Here is a 13,968-nt window from a genome sequence, read left to right as displayed (position 1 = left end):
TCTCTTCTTCGTTCTCCTGGTCTTAACTTCCTCTTTGCTGCCTGGTGAGTTTTGACATAAAGTCAAACTAGACTTTCTGCTTGTAGGCACAAGAATCATTAGATTTTACAAGCTGCCTTAAAAAGTTCTCCTAAATGCAATTAAAGGTTTTCCAGCATTCTGTGGTTAATTTGACTAACATCGTGCTAAATGGTATCCTAAATTTCCATAAAGACAGTGCTTACCTACCTGTGCTATATAACCCCCTATGTGAGAATGCCTCAGCCAGTACCCAAGATCTAGTTAATCAGAACATCTGAAGATAGAGCTCAGAAATACGCATTTTAACAAGTACCACAGGTGATTCTTATAGCCACTAAGGTTTGAGAACAGCTCCTTTGAAATTATCACTAATAGAATTTCAATAATTATGTTATTTTATAAATTGTCCCATAAAATACAAGACACAAGCATAAGCCATTTATTAAAAGGCAAATAAGCAAGAGATATAATATATATTTTTAGTTAAATAGGATAATTTCTAAAGAACAAGTATATCTTAATGATACACATACTTTAATTTCCTTTATTAAAAGGCAAGAAGTCTAAAAGAATTCTTGAATTAAATATCCAACAATAGAAAAACAGTTAAAGTACAATACATCAACTCAATGGAATATTTTTCAGCTTTTATAAATTATCACTAAAAAAACATTAAGCAATACAAAAATATGCATTAGAAAATAGAAAAAAAATGTAGAGCACAAAATTGCATGTACATGATTTCAATTAAATATCTTCTGTATTTGAAAAAAAAACTACAAGAGAAAATGTCAGAGTTGTCAGATTTTGGGAAAGTCGTCTCCCTCCATTTTTTTTAAAGAAATATATTCAACATTGTTTTTTTCTACAATTGAGATAAATAGATAGACTGTGACAGAGCTTGGAAATTCTAATTGCAGGCTCTGACTAACAGTTCTACTAACTAAATTAACAACACTTATTTTGCAAGTATTATGAAACAAGAGAATAGGTGAAGGTGACTCATTCTGTTTACCTTGATTTCTCATGGGGCTTAGATTTCACTTTAATACATTATGATCTTTTTGTTTCCCATCATACTTCCCACTAATATGTAACCTCTTTTCATCAAGACTTCTTAATTCACTTCTCAGTCTAGAAATCACGTTCTCTCCCTCTTCCCTTATGGTCTCAGGTATCCTCATTTTCCCTCTCTGGAAATCCATTGATTACCTGGCCAAACTTAGAATTCACAATACATTTTACTTTGAGTGCAAAAGTTACCAACTGGCCTATTGGAATTGAATATATTTGTTCTTTTATTGTAGTTGTTGTTCTTAGGGTTTCAAGTTACGAAGAGATAATTTTTTCCTTCTACCTTGTAAACATATGATATAGAGGCTCTCAAGATGAAATACTCTTCTTAAACCACACCTTTATTTTATAAACAGCACTGTATCTTGTGTCAGGAACATCATGAAATATTCAGGAGGTGCACTACACAGCAGCTCAGGCAAGAGGTTGAGGACCAGCCAACATTCAGCCCAAACTGTCCTCACCCAGAGCTGTTCTTTTGTTAATGTAAAAGCTACAAGGGAGAACAAATCAGCTTTAAGTTTGCCTATTTTAAAGCTCCTTCATTGCATGATTTTCACCTCATCAAAAATGCCCGCCAGGAGATGCTTCAATATAATAGATGACTTGTGGATACAGAATTGTTCCCTTTTCTTGTGCTTTTTTGACTGTACTAAGAAACAAAGGTGCTCTGCCAAGACCCTGCCAAGACCACTGCTGGTATTCAGTTTCTTCAGTGCACACAGACAGCTGAACAGAGTATGGCTTGTATTTCTGTGACTTACAGAGAACAATCTTCAGCTCTAACATCTGCCCTACCCAAGCACAGCTCCAGGGAAGCTCAGTAACAGTGATGCTGGTGTCTCTGGAAATGGCACAGCATTGGAATAAAAGATGTAAGTTGACACTATTTAGCTACAATAAGTTCTATTTATGAGCTTTTAACTTCAAAACTAATATATACAGGTATCTAGACAGTTGTGTATCTAACAAATCATAAATATTATCATCATTCTTATTACTCTCATATAAATTCTGAGTAAAGAGGAAATCAGTCAAACATTAAGTTGGAGGTAGGAAGAACCCAAAGTAACGCACTAAGTTTCCAACTAGTTATAAAACTGTATTTTCCACTTAGCTAATCCTTACCATTTTAATGAGTGCTCACACTATGCTTAGTATTGAAACCATAACTTGTGACAATCACTTGCTCATACAGCTGTCCCAAACCAACACAGGACTGCTTCTGTTGTGGAATCTGTCTTACAACTATTATCAATTTACTGATTTTTTAATAGAATTACTCATTTCTAGTACATTATCTAGTTCAGACCCAGCAAAACTACAGCTTTCATTTTGGTTATTCAATATTTATCACCCATTTTGTGGAGTTACCATCAAAAAAAAAAATTCTCCTGAGCTCAGCCTTAGTGATTCAAGTAGTCTTGAATACACCAAATCATATGGAAAAGGAAGCCCCAGAATAAATTTTTGAGAACAGTCTCTTTTATTCAGTCCATCAATAATTCAGAAATATACAAGGTCTTAGGAATCCACCATGTTAACTACTGAAGACTTAACTAATCTCTAAATTAGAATGTAGTAGCTGTGTGGGTGGGAAGGTTTCTTTCCTTGCCCATTCCAAGGTTCATGGCTAACATTTCTATAACAAAAGACAGTTTAACAAGAGAAAAGCATACAATTTATTTTATAAAAGATTTATGTGACACCAGAGGCTTCAGAAATGAAGAATCAAAGACCTAGGGAAAACTGTGTATTTTTGTGGACAGTCATGCAGAAATGATTGGAGGACAAAAGGGTATGAGCTAATGGTAACAAACTGGGGGAAACTCCACAAGGCCTATTTGTTCAGATTCTTCTTGACCTTTCTGTGTGATATTCCTTCCCTTGGGGTATAGGTCAGGACACCTGTCACATGAGGATCTTATGACCTACTTGCAGGAGAGGGAGGTCAGAATTCTTTGATGGCTAGCTCTCAGGGGAGAAACGTGGGAGGAAGTCAGAGAACTACCTTATTGCTTCAGCTGTTTTCTCAATTCCCAAGGTACTATACTTTGGGGTATGTGTTCTGACCCCCAACAGAGCCTACAATTTTATTCCATTTCTGTACCTGAGTCTAACTCATATCAAGGTTCAAGCACCATGCATCTCTGGCTTTTCTTGGGTACCTCCAGACCTGGGCCTATACTTTCTGACCTTTCTCCTATACTTCCAAAGACTGCCAGGCCAGGACCAGCAGCTAACGGGAATCTGGGAGCTGGGTCAGCATTTGGCTCTTCAGCTCCACAGGGAGAGAAGAAGCATATCACAGGGTGGGAATAGTTGAAGAATTACCGAAAAGAGACTGATAGGAGATGAGGAGAAGTAAAGGGAAATAGAGTTCATGGCCATGGCCCACTGTCATGATGTAAGGTACAGCTGTAGACCTTCAGCTAATATATGTTTCATAAATTGTTCCTTCTGAAATAATTAGCAGCCATCTATTGTGTGTGAGACACATCTTTATGGATATAAACATGCTAGGCCAGGCATGGTGGTTCATGCCTATAATCTCACTGCTTTAGGAATCCAAGGTGGAAAGATTGCTCAAGTGCAGGAGTTTGAAACCAGCCTGAGCAACATAGCAAGACCTTATATCAACAAAATGTTGTTTCAAATTGCTGTGCATGGTGATGCACACTTGTAGTCCCACTTGCCTAGAAAGCTGAGGCAGGAGGATGGCTTGAGCCCCGGAGATCAAGGCTGCAGTGAGCCATGATCATGCCACTGCATTCCAGCCTGGGTGACAGAGTGAGATCCTGCTCAAAAAGAGAAAAAAATAAAGAAGAAGAAGGAGAGAAAGAAAGATGCTATAGCAGGCTCCTCTGTTCTCTGGAGAGCACAGCATGTGTGCCATAGAAAGACCATAGGCTCTGAAGACAGGCACACCTGAGTTCAAAAACTCTGTCTGTCATTTACTACCTATGTCCAAGTTACTCAGTCTCTGAGCCTGCTTGATCTTCTGAAAAATATCTAAAGGGTAGTTGTGAAAATGACATGAGAAAACCTAGCCTGGCCCAGAATAGGTACCCAATAAAAGTTAGCTTCTTGCTACTTTCCTTCATAGGAATTTGCAAACTAGGTGTCAAGGTAATAAAAAAGAATCTCCACGCTTCCAAGATTAGCCTTTTGTGGAGCTGCTCCACTTCAAGGCAGTCTAATTAACACTCACTCTTCACCTTCACCCACGCATTCATCAGTTGCAACAACGGTTAATCACTAGCAAGAGGTCGCAGAGCAGATCCAGGCCTCCCGAGTCTTATTCCCAATTTATACTTCTGAGTATCTGTTTGCGACATGAAATTTAAATAAGATGAAAACACAATACTTTATTTGTGGTTTAAAATACCTTCAAATCTATGCTCCCCCTCATCATTCCAGATTCTAACATGGTTAAATAAAATTTCTAATTAAATGCTTACTCCAATTTTTATACTAATTTATATGGCATTTATTTATGCTACAGTAGAGCTGCTTTTTAATGGATTGTAAATACTTACTATTTTTCCCTTTCAGGTCTTTAAAGCAATAACATTTCAGAGTTTACAATGCAGACCACATATAACCATAAACTGAGAACATTTTTAAATTACTGATGCTTGGGACAGACCTCAGTCCAATTAAATCAGAATCTCTATGGGTAGCACCCAGGCACTGGGGGGTGGGGCATTTGTAAAGCTCTCTGGGTGATTTTAATGAACAGCCTGAGGGATGTAGGAGGAGGGAGATTTGACTACATTTTCTCCTCTTATTTACTATATGTCAGAGTTTCCCACTGTGCTCCCCACTGATTATTCTGAGTCCTAACTCCAGCCAAAACACTGGATGGGATTACGGAAGAACCACATCATCTCTTCCCAAGAAGGAGTCCTGTGAGTTTGCCATGACTTTCCAGGCACATCCCAGCAGCATTTCCTATTAAGCAGCTGTTCCTTTCAGCCTTGCTGATGTCTTAACCTGGCCCTGTGTGCCCTACCTGCCCTGGGCTCATCTCCTAATCTTGCCCTTAGATTGTTCCCATTGTGGGGTCATAATAGACTTTGTTCTGTTTGCTAGTACTTTTGGTCCTGGTTTTCCTCCACAAAACAAACAGATGTCCATAAGAATCACCTGAGGATCTTGCTAAAATGCAGGTTCTGATTCAGAAATGCAGGGCAGGGCCCTGAGATTCTGCATTTCTAACAATTGCCCAGATGATGCTGATGTCGCCAACCTGCTGACCACACTTAAATAGCAAGGATATCCATGGTCTTTTTCACCTCTAATTGTGGGCAGAACATAATTCAACTGTTTGAAGTTCTTTTTTCTTTTGTGAGACATTCTTGGTTTACCATTTCTGATATATTTGATGTTGAGTCTTCGGATGAAAGTATGTCCCATAATTAAAGCATTGCTCCTATGGAAAAACACAATCCATTTATGATAACCCACTTTTATATTCAGTGCATAGGAAGCACCATGGTAAAGAGAGAGACTTTCTGGATAAACTGAGTCTGGGGTTTGATGCCATTTTTGCCCCACCCTCTATTTGCCATCATTCAAAGAACATGGTCTCTTGCTAATTAGGTTTCCTGTTCCTTTCCCCATTGTTATATCACCAGATAGTGTGTGGCTTCAATCAGAACTTCCAAAATGTTTGGATTTTATGAACTAGGTAATATTTTCAAAAACAATTTGGGGACTGATATAAGATCGCTAATCTTTAATTAGCTAAGCAAAGATATAAAAACAAATAACTACCATCCATTAACAGTGTTGTTTTATTTTTTAAAAGCACGTTAATACCAAAACATAACTAGGAGGGAACTAATCTCATAATAAAATCAATTCCTTAAAAGTGAATAAATTTAGCTTTATAGGAAAAATCACTGCACTAGCCTTATCCTTCTCATTTCACCTGGTCTGATAAAAACTTCATCATAAACAATAGTCCATACACTATACTTTAAGTACTACCGTAGGCTTAAGTAACAGGAGGAATTTTTGATAGCAGGTAATATTTTCCTCATCAATAACAAAGACTAGGGTCTTTGTGCAGAGAATGAATCTGGTTTGAAAATCAGTACCAACCTAAACCACTTCCAGGTTTATCATCCTTTCCATGCTCTCTGCAGTAGACGTGCTGTTCCTAGAAGGCTGATTTCTATTTGCCCCATCCCAGCTTCCTTCTCCTACCTGCTGGTCCATATTGATAGGTTCTATGATATCCTAGTTATGACAATCCTCTTTCCTCTGTATTGAGGAAATGCCAGCCCTAAACAAGAGACCTTTTTGTTTTTTCAGTTTTTCCAGAATATGAGTGTTTGATTCCCACCAAGTTGCCACTGATTACACAGTGTGGGCTGCATTTATGAGCAGCCCACACAGGATGAGTATCCAGAAGAGAAACGAGTTCCTCAGTTGCTGTCAGGATTTAATTCTGTAATCACTTTTAAGAAGTTGTGTTGGATTTGTAGAGAAGGCAAAACTCTATCTTCCTATTCTTTGAAACTGGCTTCAATGACAATAAAGAAGAAACCAAAGAAAATGCTTTTGAAATTAGAGAAATAAAAACTTCTGAAATATTTACGAGTAGGCAAGCTGTGAAAGCAGTGGCAGGGTGCTTCCTGCTGAGTCATGAAACGGAATGATTCATAGTCAAGCAATTCAAGGCCACAGACAACAGAACTCAAGCAAGGGAGTAGCAGGAATCAAGCCCAGATTGTAAATCCGGGATTGGAAACATAATTGAAATCAGGAGTCAAGCAGAACTATCACAGGAACACAGGCTGTTTGAGTCTGGTGAACACACCAAAATTAGGAACATGGTCAAACAGAATTAGGTCATTATTTGAGGATCAGGAACACAGACCAGAGATAGATGGATGCTAAGTGAAGCCCCTTGATTCAGGCTTCCTGGGAAAGAAGGCCTAAGAGACCTCAAGTAGATGTCTTGGAAATCTTCTTTGTCAGCCCTATCTATAAAATTACTCCCATTTACCCAGTCTATCCACTCACCTGTCTGGGAGCCACCCTGAAAGAATGATGAATGTCTCTGAGACTAATTCTACACACCAAACTGGTCCAACCATATTGACTGAAGCAATACTTTGAGAAAACAAGTCCACAAATCAAACCTTCTTGTTCTGTGTATAGATATTACCTGAATCTAAACTTTGAGTTTAAATTTTCTCAGTAGTAAAATTACTGACACATATAGCAGTATATATAGGCTTTTTTCTGTTGCTTCTGATTTTCGTCAGAAACCCTAGAACAGAGAAGATTAAGAACACACATTATGCATTTAAGAAGCCACCCAAAACGCCGGGCGCGGTGGCTCACGCCTGTAATCCCAGCACTTTGGGAGGCCGAGGCGGGCGGATCACGAGGTCAGGAGATCGAGACCATCCTGGCTAACACGGTGAAACCCCGTCTCTACTAAAAATACAAAAAATTGGCCGGGCGAGGTGGCAGGCGCCTGTAGTCCCAGCTACAAGGGAGGCTGAGGCAGGAGAATGGCGTGAACCCCGGGGGGCGGAGCCTGCAGTGAGCTGAGATCGCGCCACTGCACTCCAGCCTGGGTGAAAGAGCGAGACTCCGTCTCAAAAAAAAAAAAAAAAGAAGCCACCCAGCTGATCTAGAAATTCAAATAGCACAGATAAAAGGCAGTGGTGAGAAAAGAAATTAAGTGGCTTTCTGCATATATCATGCTTAATTCATCCAATGCTATGGGCTAAAGTGAGTCCCACCAAATTTGTGTGTTCAAGCCCTAACCCCCATAACCTCAGAAAATGTTTTGGGAGATAGAACTTTTAAAGAGATGATCAAGTTAAAATGGGGCCACTAGGGTAGGCTGTAATCTGATCAGAATGGTGTCCTTATAAGAGGAAATGTAGCCACACACAGTCACAAGGGACCTGCCGGTACAGGGGAACCACCCTGTGAAGGAGCACAAGAGAATACCTAACTGCAGGCCAAGGAGACAGGCCTAGAATGAGTTCATTCCTCATGGCCTTTAGAGGGAATCAACCTTGCCAGCAATTTAATTTTGAACCTCCAGCCTCTAGAACTGTGAGAAAATAAATTTCTGTTGTTTAGGCCCGCTGATCAGTGGTATTTTGTTATGGCAGCTCTAGCAGATAGCACATCAAATAAACTGGTTAATGGAGGGGGAAAAAAATTCTGCTACTTATAAGTTTAAGTGCTCTATATCTTATAGCTGCACAAATTTTCTGAACCATACCCCTATCAAATTTTAAGTTAACCTAAAAAGTCAATTTAGAATTCTGTGTCCTTTATAAAGTTTTAACATCTTTCAAGAAGAGGAAATAAACTTTCATATCTTCAAATGTTCTATCACATAAAGTCTGAAGTTTTGTAGCCTGTTACTATGTCTTATCATGTCAGAAATAGAAACAATTTTTCTTCCTACATAAACTTTCGTCATTAACATAAACATATGTTCAGACAAGAGTATATTCAAGGTTTTAACCGTGTTTCTGTGGATAGAAAATAAAAGAATACTCTAAGAGCTCATTAAGATGGTTTGATACCATTTGTCAAAAGTTTCAAGAGAGAACGTTGATTAAAATACAGGGAGTCAGTTAAAGTCCTCTCCTCAGCATCTTGGGGCAATTTACCACCTTCAATCATCTTAAAGTTTAATAGCCAATAACAGTATAATAGTTCTCATTCATGAGGTAGTCATATTTTAACTGGGGTCAAAGTATTATATTACAAATAAAGATCTAACCTATTTTAGACATCATTCAAGGAAGATTTGAGGAGCCCAAAGATGTTGGTGGGGACTACACCTGTAAAGACATTTTATAGTTAACATCTGCTTCACTGACCTTCATATAATGTAAGTAATATATGTAAACAAAGCTACTGCTGAACGTTGACATAACAGGGTATAATGAAAACTTATCCCCTGCATTCAAAAGTGTGCCAGCTAAGTATGTATTGCATCCCAGCTTCAAAGCCACCTTTTATTGGCTGCTCGGCAAAAATGAAGCTGGGATGTTGAAATATTTCTTCTTTGCAGTGACAACAGTGTCAAGCTTTGTCCATATAGGGAGGTGGAGAAACACTACAAGAGGAATAGGGCTTCTCTTCCTGGTTCTGGTGTTTTCTATTTTCTTCTTGTTCCTATCTCATGGCTACCAACTGTGCATGTAAGGTTGCTCTAGTGACACCCCATCAAGTTGCAGTGGCATACATACTGATGGCTCCTCATCGAGTCGCAGTGGCATTCCTATTGACAGCTTCCCGATGAATCTCACAGGTGTCCCGAAAGTCAGCTTCCCAGCCTTGGCCCATGTGCACTTTGGAGGGGTGGTTTACTCATTGCCCAGCATCTGTGGACCAATTCTGGCCTGGGCAGCCAAGCACACTTCTCTGGAATCTCGTGGTTTACAACCACACCTTTTCCACTCTGGTCTGAATTCCGGCCTTAGGAAAGAGGTTCTCTTTCCCACATTTGTTCCTTCTTTGGATACCCTCCCTGAGCCCCATATACCCTTTTGAGTTATCTTTAATCCTTTACAGATCAGCACCTGATACAGTTAATAGTTATTTATATTAAACTTTCTCTGTTCAAATTACTATCTGATTTCTGTCTCCTGATTGAAATTTGACTGATATAAGAGGGGTTGGGGAAAAAGGCCTTCATTACTAAGGAATAAACTTTCAAAGCACTTATTTAAAAAACCCAAAGTATGCAAAGAACCAGAAAGATAGTTTGCCCTTCTGCCAGAGTAATCTATTTCAAACGACTCTAATATCCTGACTATGACAAATGGCAGAAAAAACCAGTGAGCATTCAAATCCAAGAAAGATAGTTTCTCATATTAAACCCTCAACCAAAAAATCAAATAAAACAAAACTCTTAAACTAAAAATTCAAACTGAAATATATGAGGGACTTAACCAACTGTTAATTTGCAGTATGGTACCCAAATGAATATGTTCTGTGTTCAGTTTAAAAATTATCTGGAGGGAGCAGGGAAAAGGAGCCTGACTAGCTAGACTTTATACATCTGTTCTCTGCAAAAATATTATCTCAAACTATGCCAGGTTCAGTGACGCATGCCTGTAGTCCCATCTACCCAGGAGGCTAAATAGGGGATTGCTTGAGTCCAAGAGTTCAAGGCTGCAGTAAGCTATGATTATACTTGATAATGGTTACCGCACTGCAGCCCAGAGTTTATGGATTATCCTTTCCATCTCTTCCTCTATTCCTTTCTCCTCTCTTATTTCTTTCTCACTGTCATTGGGTCTTAGAGGTTAGATAGGTTAACATTTGTTATCTTCCTCATTTATAGAGAATTGCAAGTATGAACTATTAATCCTACTATTAGAAATTGTATCAGTACTAATAGAGAGACCTCCATCTCAAAAAGCCACACACACACACATAATCACAAAATAGGCCGAAACAGTTCATGTTGGAAATGCAAGATCTGCAGCCATGATACTTTGCATATGTTATTCAGAGTCCCACCCTTAGAGTGCTAATGATTGAGAGTCATGATACCTGTCTCACAGGCTTGTTGTAAAGATTAATACTGAGAGCAGTGTTTGACATAGAGCAAATCTCCATAAAGGCTATTTGTTGTGGTTATTGTTGTAGTCACGACTCCTTTTTGACCATATAGAGTATTATAGCAAGAAGATTTCAATTGCTAGTAACAGAAAATCCAACTCAAACTAGCTTAAACAATATGAGGGAACCTTGGGGATCACATAATTCAAAAGTCAAGAGGTAGAGGGAGCTTTAAAGTTGTTTGAGTCAGTGGCTCAGCAATATTATTAAAGACCCATGTTTTGACCAGGCACAGTGCCTCACACCTGTAATCCCAGCACTTTGGGAGGCCGAGGTAGATGGATCACTTGAGGCCAGGAGTTCAAGACCAGCCTGGGCAACATGCTGAAACCCCATCTCTACTAAAAATACAAACATTAGCCGGGCACAGTGGCATGCCCCTGTATCCCAGTTACTCAGGAGGTGGAGGCATGAGAATTGCTTGGACCCAGGAGGCAGAGATTTCAGTGAGCTGAGATCATGCCACTGCCCTCCAGCCTGGGTGACAGAGTGAGACTACATCTCAAAAGTAAATAAATTAATTAAAATTTTTAAAAGACCAATTTTTTCCCCATCTCTCTTTTTGGCCATCTCGTGATGATGGTTTTATTCTGCAGTTGAAACCCCTTATAGCTTTAGACTGTTCGTCAGCCTAAATAATGAGAGCTGTGCTTCTCTTTTACTTCCAGCTCTGTAATCCAAGCAAGAGTCCTGGTATTCACCAAGGTTAGACTGGCTCATGTCATGCACTCCACTCTCGGCCAATAACAAAGATCAGGGGAATATAATGTACTGACTGGTTTGAGCCAGTCCTAGCCTACTTATGGACAGTGGGTGGAGTTTGCTTCCCAAACAGTACATAGCCTACAAGGAGAAAAAGGAAAAGGCAATATAGAAGTTGCATAGACAAACAAAAATGATCTTGCTTAAATAATTTAATTTCTCTCCATCTAGTTTTCCATCTAGTGTATGAATTCACATTATAATTTTTTTTTTTTTTTTTTGAGACAGAGTCTTGCTTTGTCACCCAGGCTGGAGTGCAATGGTGTGATCTTGGCTCACTGCAATCTCCACCCTTCGGGTTCAAGCGATTCTCCTGCCTCAGCCTCCCGAGTAGCTGGGATTACAGGTGCCTGCCAGCATGCTCGGCTAATTTTTCTATTTTTTAGTAGAGACAGGGTTTCACCAGGTTGGTCAGGCTGGTCTCGAACTCCTGACCTCAGGTGATCCACCCACCTCGGCCTCCCAAAGTGGTGGGATTACAGGCATGAGCAACCATACCTGGCCAATTCATATTTTAATTTTACAGAGACAGTGAAGAAAAATACATCAATGAATAAAAAACAACAACAAAGAAACTCTCTTACATAGTCTTACCATGTGCTCAGGGTTTTAAATCCTTTACATGTACTAATTCGTTCAATTCTCAAAACTACCATAAGTTTTAGGCAAGACATTTGTCAAAGGTGACGTCAGGATTTGGAATGTAGGCATTATGGCTCCAGCACCTATTTGCCTAACTTCTCTGCAGAGAGATGGGTGTTACTTCTGACATGCTCCAGAAAGTGCCACTGGGCTTGGTTCTATGGCTCCCTCTCCCAAGAGGTGATCAGCATATCGCAATTGATGAATGAAGGGTTAAAGAATAAATAAATGAGACATGAGAAAGAGGTGTTTCTACAAAGTTTTTTTCCATTCAAACAATATTTTAAAATCTGAAACCCAATAAGAGAAGAATAAAATATGCAGTTCTTTCACCAATTGAGTAATTAGAAAAAGTTCACCAATTCCATCCCACTCAGCTTCCAAACCATAACAGCATCTTCAAATTATAATGCCAAAGGTGATCAAGTACTTTGAAGCCAGGATCTCTAATGCCAGTGAAAAACTGTCAAAAGTATGAGTCAGCTGTTTGATATTTAGAAAATCAATTAATCTCTTTGGGTCTGTTTCCTGCTCTTTGAAGTGATTTAACTTAAAAAAACTTTTAAAAATAGCATGTCTACGCACAGAATTACCTCTACATCTTTAGAACTACCTCAATCTTTCCTCCTCAAACAATAGCTTGTGATTTTACTTGAAACCCATGTTTATTGGATATTTTATCATGACTCTGGCATCCCACCAAATATGATCAAATTAAAAAGGAACTGAACTGGTAAACCAAGGAATAAATAACACACAAGGAACTTTGAAATCTCTCTACAAGCTTCAGCTAGTTAATCCTCCCAACATCCCCCTGGAGTCATGCTAAACAGTTTTCAAAGGTCAGATCTCATTGAGAATTTGACTTATTTTATCAAAGTCATAGAAAAACCCAAAGTTTATGGATTATTCTTTCCATGTCTCCCTCTATTCTCTTCTCCTCTTTGATTTCTTTCTCACCACTATTGTGTCTTAGAGGTTACAGACAGGCTGACGTTTTTTATCTTTCTCATTTATAGATAATTACAAATATGAACTATTATTATTAATCCTACTAATATTAGTAATTGTATCAGTACTAAATTACTGTGTTCTCACATAGAAAATTATTGATGACAGGCATCTCATAGCAATTTCAATTTCATGAATTTATAATTCCAAAAGAAATATATTTCAGGTAATGCAAATTTGTTTTCTACAATTTATATATTCCTTACCTCTTTGAGGGGAGTTCAGTAATTTCTATTTTATCCTAATATCAAAACCACTTTTCTGGGTTTCTCAGTTTAGAGAGAAAATGCCTGTGAGGCTCATTCTTTTGGCTGGTGTCTCTCATCAACTTTAGAAAACAGAAATCCCAGTGCATAGATCAAAATAGAAAGGTTATTTGGTAATAAACTAAATGTATTGCTATCTTGGCCAATAAAACAGAAAGTAGAATGTATAATATCTAAAACAAATTCTTTAATGGTGAGATGTCTCATTTTCTGATTAAATTCTGTCAGCTTACAGAGACTTTTTATGGAAACTTAAATAGTTCACCTTGTACCCTGTAGAAAGTATCTTTTTTTATGAGACATATTAACTATACATAACAGATTAGAAAGGAAAAATGGAAGGATGAGTAAAACTGCAGAAACACATGTGCATTATCATCTTCCTTGACTAATTGTATTGAATCTGCTCCCAGGTTGCTCTATTTTTCTAAATTGGCATTTGAAAAGAGGCAGCAAGGCTAATTTGCTCCTCCACTTCTCAACAAGAGCACCTGTGTTAGTCCGTTTGCGTACCGCATGAAGAACTGCCCAAGACTGGGTAATTTATAAAAGAAAGAGGTTTAATTGA

At 38.6% G+C, this 13,968-nt stretch overlaps 1 long non-coding RNA gene across 1 annotated transcript in view; it reads right to left on the bottom strand.

The window, feature by feature from the left end:
• The window catches only part of LOC129489435 (uncharacterized), a 294,613-nt gene that overhangs the window by 238,806 nt on the left and 41,839 nt on the right, over positions 1-13,968 (bottom strand). The gene's annotated exons all lie outside the window — the stretch shown is intronic.

Source organism: Symphalangus syndactylus, chromosome 9 (assembly GCF_028878055.3).
Source record: "Symphalangus syndactylus isolate Jambi chromosome 9, NHGRI_mSymSyn1-v2.1_pri, whole genome shotgun sequence".
NCBI lineage: Eukaryota > Metazoa > Chordata > Mammalia > Primates > Hylobatidae > Symphalangus > Symphalangus syndactylus.
Note: the sequence above shows the minus strand (reverse complement) of the source record. Positions and strands in the feature narration are given on the sequence as shown.